Genomic DNA, 6,360 nt, shown 5'->3' with positions numbered 1-6,360 from the left:
TGACCATCGATGGGATAGTACGTCCTACGCGATTAGCTGCGCTCACAAGGGAAGTGTGGCCGATCGCGGCCAGGTGTCAGCTGTGGTACTATGTGCCAGGAGCGGTCACGGACAGCTCCCAGCATTTTAACCCCCGAAACACTGCGATCAAACAAGATCACAGCATTCCGGTGGCACAGAGAAGCATCGCACAGGGAGGGGGCTCCCTGCGTGCTTCCCTGAGACCCTCAGAACAACACGATGTGATCGCATTGTTCTGAGGGTCTCCTCCCTGCAGACCCCTGGATCCAAGATGGCCGTGGGGTCCTTCCGGGTCCTGCAGGGAGGTGGCTTTCTCAGTGCCTAAGAGCAGGCACCAGCAAGCCTCCTGCACTGCCTGTCAGATCGCTGATCTGAACACAGTGCTGTGCATAGTGTCAGATCAGCCATCTGACACTATATAGTGACTAGCTATTGAACCCGTTCTACGCCCGGGTGGCGAGCATTTATATTAGTATATGGTCTCCATCCTGTCATGTGCTGCACCATCCTACGTCCCCATCCTGACATGTGCTGCTCCCATCCTGCGTCCCCATCCTGTCATGTGCTGCTCCATCCTGCGCCCCCGTCCTGCCATGTGCTGTTCCCATCCTGCACCCCAATTCTGTCATATGCTGCTCCCATCTGCGCCCCCATTCTGTCATGGGCTGTTCCCATCCTGCACCCCCATCCTGTCATGTGCTGCTCCCATCCTGCACCCCCATTCTGTCATGGGCTGCTCCCATTCTGCACCCCCATCCTGTCATGTGCTGCTCCATCCTGCGTCCCCATCCTGTCATGTGCTCCCATCCTGCGTCCCCATCCTGTCATGTGCTCCCATCCTGCGTCCCCATCCTGTCATGTGCTCCCATCCTGCACCCCCATCCTGTCATGTGCTCCCATCCTGCACCCCCATCCTGTCATGTGCTCCCATCCTGCACCCCCATCCTGTCATGTGCTCCCATCCTGCACCCCCATCCTGTCATGTGTGCGCCCCCATTCTGTCATATGCTGCTCCCATCGTGCACCCCCATTCTGTCATGTGCTGCTCCCATGGTGCGCAACCATTCTGTCATGTGCTGTTGCCATCCTGTGCCCCCATTCTATTGTAATGTGCTGCACCCATTCTGCCTGTTCCTGTTTCCATTCTGCCATATGTCGCTCCCATCTTTCTCTCTCCGGCTCTACTGCCCGAGTGCGGGTGGCTGTGCTAGGGGCGGCTGTGCGTGGCTGTGCTGGGGGCAGCTGTGCTGGGGGTGCTGTGTGTGGCTGTGTTGGCGCTGTGTGTGGCTGTGCTGGGGGAGGCTGTGCGTGGCTGTGCATGGGGTGGCTGTGCGTGGCTGTGCATGGGGTGGCTGTGCTGTGGGCTGCTGTGCGTGGCTGTGCTGGGGGCGGCTGTGCTGGGGCGGCTGTGTGTGGCTTTGATGGGGGCGGCTGTGCGTGGCTGTGCTGGGGGCGGCTGTGCTTGGCTGTGCTGGGTGCGGCTGTGTGTGGCTGTGCTGGGGGCGGCTGTGCGTGGCTGTGCTGTGGCGGCTGTGCGTGGCTGTGCTGTGGCGGCTGTGCGTGGCTGTGCTGGGGGTGGCTGTGCTGGGGGCGGCTGTGCGTGGCTGTGCTGGAGGCGGCTGTGCGTGGCTGTGGCTGTGCTGGGGGCGGCTGTGCGTGGCTGTGCTGGGGGCGGCTGTGCGTGGCTGTGCTGGGGGTGGCTGTGCGTGGCTGTGCTGGGGGCGGCTGTGCGTGGCTGTGCTGGGGGCGGCTGTGCGTGGCTGTGGCTGTGCTGGGGGCGGCTGTGCGTGGCTATGCTGGGGGCAGCTGTGCTGGGGGCGGCTGTGCTGGGGGCGGCTGTGCGTGGCTGTGCTGGGGGCGGCTGTGCGTGGCTGTGCTGGGAGCGGCTGTGCTGGGGGCGGCTGTGCGTGGCTGTGCTGGGGGCGGCTGTGCGTGGCTGTGCTGGGGTGGCTGTGCTGGGGCGGCTGTGCGTGGCTGTGGCTGTGCTGGGGGGTGGCTGTGCGTGGCTGTGCTGGGGGCGGCTGTGCGTGGCTATGCTGGGGGCAGCTGTGCGTGGCTGTGCTTGGGGCAGCTGTGCTTGGGGCGGCTGTGCTGGGGGCGGCTGTGCGTGGCTGTGCTGGGGGCGGCTGTGCTGGGGGCGGCTGTGCGTGGCTGTGCTGGGGGCGGCTGTGCGTGGTTGTGCTGGGGGCAGCTGTGCGTGGCTGTGCTGGGGGCGGCTGTGTGTGGCTGTGCTGGGGGCGGCTGTGCATGGCTGTGGCTGTGCTGGGGGTGGCTGTGCGTGGCTGTGCTGGGGGCGGCTGTGCGTGGCTGTGCTGGGGGCGGCTGTGCGTGGCTGTGCTGGGGGCGGCTGTGCGTGGCTGTGGCTGTGCTGGGGCGGCTGTGCGTGGCTGTGGCTGTGCTGGGGGCGGCTGTGCGTGGCTGTGGCTGTGCTGGGGACGGCTGTGCGTGGCTGTGGCTGTGCTGGAGGCGGCTGTGCTGGGGCGGCTGTGCGTGGCTGTGCTGGGGGCGGCTGTGCGTGGCTGTGGCTGTGCTGGGGGCGGCTGTGCATGGCTATGGCTGTGCTGCGGGCGGCTGTACGTGGCTGTGGCTGTGCTGGGGGCGGCTGTGCTGGGGGCGGCTGTGCGTGGCGGTGCTGGGGTGGCTGTGCGTGGCTGTGCTGGAGGCGGCTGTGCTGGGGGCAGCTGTGCGTGGCTGTGGCTTGTGCTGGAGGCGGCTGTGCTGGGGGCGGCTGTGCTGGGGGCGGCTGTGTGTGGCTGTGCTGGGGTGGCTGTGCGTGGCTGTGCTGGGGCGGCTGTGCGTGGCTGTGCTGGGGCGGCTGTGCGTGGCTGTAGCTGTGGCTGTGCTAGTGCGGCTGTGCTGGGGGCGGCTGTGCGTGGCTGTGGCTGTGCTGGGGGCGGCTGTGCGTGGCTGTGGCTGTGCTGGGGTGGCTGTGCGTGGCTGTGCTGGGGCGGCTGTGCGTGGCTGTGGCTGTGCTGGGGCGGCTGTGCTGGAGGTGGCTGTGCGTGGCTGTGGCTGTGCTGGGGCGGCTGTGCGTGGCTGTGCTGGGGCGGCTGTGCGTGGCTGTGGCTGTGCTGGGGGCGGCTATGCGTGGCTGTGGCTGTGCTGGGGGCAGCTGTGCATGGCTGTGCTGGGGTGGCTGTGCGTGGCTGTGCTGGGGCGGCTGTGCGTGGCTGTGCTGGGGCGGCTGTGCGTGGCTGTAGCTGTGACTGTGCTGGGGTGGCTGTGCTGGGGGCGGCTGTGCGTGGCTGTGCTGGGGGCGGCTGTGCTGGGGGCGGCTGTGCGTGGCTGTGGCTGTGCTGGGGGCAGCTGTGCATGGCTGTGCTGGGGTGGCTGTGCGTGGCTGTGCTGGGGCGGCTGTGCGTGGCTGTGGCTGTGCTGGGGGGTGGCTGTGCGTGGCTGTGCTGGGGGCGGCTGTGCGTGGCTATTCTGGGACAGCTGTGCGTGGCTGTGCTTGGGGCAGCTGTGCTTGGGGCGGCTGTGCTGGGGGCGGCTGTGCGTGGCTGTGCTGGGGGCGGCTGTGCGTGGCTGTGCTGGGGGCGGCTGTGCGTGGCTGTGCTGGGGGCAGCTGTGCATGGCTGTGCTGGGGCGGCTGTGCGTGGCTGTGCTGAGGGCGGTTGTGCGTGGCTCTGGCTGTGCTGGGGGCGGCTGTGTGTGGCTGTGCTGGGGGCGGCTGTGCGTGGCTGTGGCTGTGCTGGGGGTGGCTGTGCGTGGCTGTGCTGGGGGCGGCTGTGCGTGGCTGTGGCTGTGCTGGGGGCGGCTGTGCGTGGCTGTGCTGGGGGCGGCTGTGCGTGGCTGTGGCTGTGCTGGGGCGGCTGTGCGTGGCTGTGGCTGTGCTGGGGGCGGCTGTGCGTGGCTGTGGCTGTGCTGGGGACGGCTGTGCGTGGCTGTGGCTGTGCTGGAGGCGGCTGTGCTGGGGCGGCTGTGCGTGGCTGTGCTGGGGGCGGCTGTGCTGGGGGCGGCTGTGCGTGACTGTGGCTGTGCTGGGGGCGGCTGTGCATGGCTATGGCTGTGCTGGGGGCGGCTGTACGTGGCTGTGGCTGTGCTGGGGGCGGCTGTGCGTGGCTGTGCTGGGGTGGCTGTGCGTGGCTGTGCCGGAGGCGGCTGTGCTGGGGGCAGCTGTGCTGGGGGCGGCTGTGCGTGGCTGTGGCTGTGCTGGAGGCGGCTGTGCTGGGGGTGGCTGTGTGTGGCTGTGCTGGGGTGGCTGTGCGCGGCTGTGCTGGGGCGGCTGTGCGTGGCTGTGCTGGGGCGGCTGTGCGTGGCTGTAGCTGTGGCTGTGCTAGTGCGGCTGTGCTGGGGGCGGCTGTGCGTGGCTGTGGCTGTGCTGGGGGCGGCTGTGCTGGGGGCGGCTGTGCATGGCTGTGGCTGTGCTGGGGTGGCTGTGCGTGGCTGTGGCTGTGCTGGGGCGGCTGTGCTGGAGGTGGCTGTGCGTGGCTGTGGCTGTGCTGGGGCGGCTGTGTGTGGCTGTGCTGGGGCGGCTGTGCGTGGCTGTGGCTGTGCTGGGGGCGGCTGTGCTGGGGTGGCTGTGCGTGGCTGTGGCTGTGCTGGGGCGGCTGTGCTGGAGGTGGCTGTGCGTGGCTGTGGCTGTGCTGGGGCGGCTGTGTGTGGCTGTGCTGGGGCGGCTGTGCGTGGCTGTGGCTGTGCTGGGGGCGGCTGTGCGTGGCTGTGGCTGTGCTGGGGGCAGCTGTGCATGGCTGTGCTGGGGTGGCTGTGCGTGGCTGTGCTGGGGCGGCTGTGCGTGGCTGTGCTGGGGCGGCTGTGCGTGGCTGTAGCTGTGACTATGCTGGGGTGGCTGTGCTGGGGGCGGCTGTGCGTGGCTGTGCTGGGGGCGGCTGTGCTGGGGGCGGCTGTGCGTGGCTGTGGCTGTGCTGGGGGCAGCTGTGCATGGCTGTGCTGGGGTGGCTGTGCGTGGCTGTGCTGGGGCGGCTGTGCGTGGCTGTGCTGGGGCGGCTGTGCGTGGCTGTAGCTGTGACTGTGCTGGGGCGGCTGTGCGTGGCTGTGCTGGGGGCGGCTGTGCTGGGGTCGGCTGTGCGTGGCTGTGGCTGTGCTGGGGTGGCTGTGCTGGGGCAGCTGTGCGTGCCTGTGCTGGGGGCGGCTGTGCTGGGGGCGGCTGTGCGTGGCTGTGGCTGTGCTGGGGTGGCTGTGCGTGGCTGTGCTGGGGCGGCTGTGCGTGGCTGTGCTGGGGGCGGCTGTGCGTGGCTGTGCTGGGGGCGGCTGTGCGTGGCTGTGCTGGGGGCGGCTGTGCGTGGCTGTGCTGGGGCGGCTGTGCGTGGCTGTGCTGGGGCGGCTGTGCTGGGGCGGCTGTGCGTGGCTGTGCTGGGGCGGCTGTGCTGGGGCGGCTGTGCGTGGCTGTGCTGGGGCGGCTGTGCGTGGCTGTGGCTGTGCTGGACGTGTAAAACACGTACCGCACACGGACATTGTCCGTGTGCAGTCCGTGTGCCGTGCAGGAGACAGCGCTACATTAAGCGCTGTCCCCCCCACTGGTGCTGAAGCCGCGATTCATATGTTCCCTGCAGCAGCGTTTGCTGCAGGGAACATATGAATATTAGTGTTTAAAATGCAGATCCAGGTCCCCGCCTCCCACCCCCGGTGCACCCGCCCCCCCCCCCCCCCCCCCCCGCTGCACCTGAACACCCCCCCCCCTCCCCGCTGTGATTAAAATACTCACCTAGCTTCCGGATCCCTCGCCGCAGCGTCCTCTTCTGGCCGCAGCCTCTCCTGTATGCGGTCACATGGGGCCACCGATTAAAATCATGAATATGCGGCTCCGCCTCCCAAAGGGGCGGAGCCGCATATTCAGTACTGTAATCGGCGGCCCCACGTGACCGCATACAGGAGAGGCTGCGGCCAGAAGAGGACGCTGCGGCGAGGGATCCGGAAGCTAGGTGAGTATTTTAATCACAGCAGGGAGGGGCACACGGGGGGAGGCGCACACTAGGTGGGAGGGGGGTGCGCACAGGGGGTGGGAGGGGGCTGGAGCCCCCACGGCCGGTATATTATGGGGGGGATAATTAAGTTCGGCTGCGTCACTCTGGTCCAGACTGCGCAGGTGCGGTGCGTCGCGCTTGCGCAGTCTATAAAGGCTTCGGACAGAGTGACGCTCCCACCGTTATATTATAGATGTCCCACCCTGGGACAATGTAAAGAAGTAAAAAAATATATATGTATTACACTATGTAAAAATATTTTTTTTAAAATTCCTAAAGTAAAAAAAATATTGTTCCAATAGCTACCGTATTTTTCGGACTATAAGACGCACCGGACCATAAGACGCACCCCAAATTTGGGGTGAAAATTGCAGAAAAAAAGATTTTTTATAACATGGGGGTCCGTCTTATTGTC

The sequence above is a fragment of the Ranitomeya imitator genome, chromosome 1, assembly GCF_032444005.1.
Source record: "Ranitomeya imitator isolate aRanImi1 chromosome 1, aRanImi1.pri, whole genome shotgun sequence".
In the NCBI taxonomy this organism is placed as follows: domain Eukaryota; kingdom Metazoa; phylum Chordata; class Amphibia; order Anura; family Dendrobatidae; genus Ranitomeya; species Ranitomeya imitator.
Note: the sequence above shows the minus strand (reverse complement) of the source record.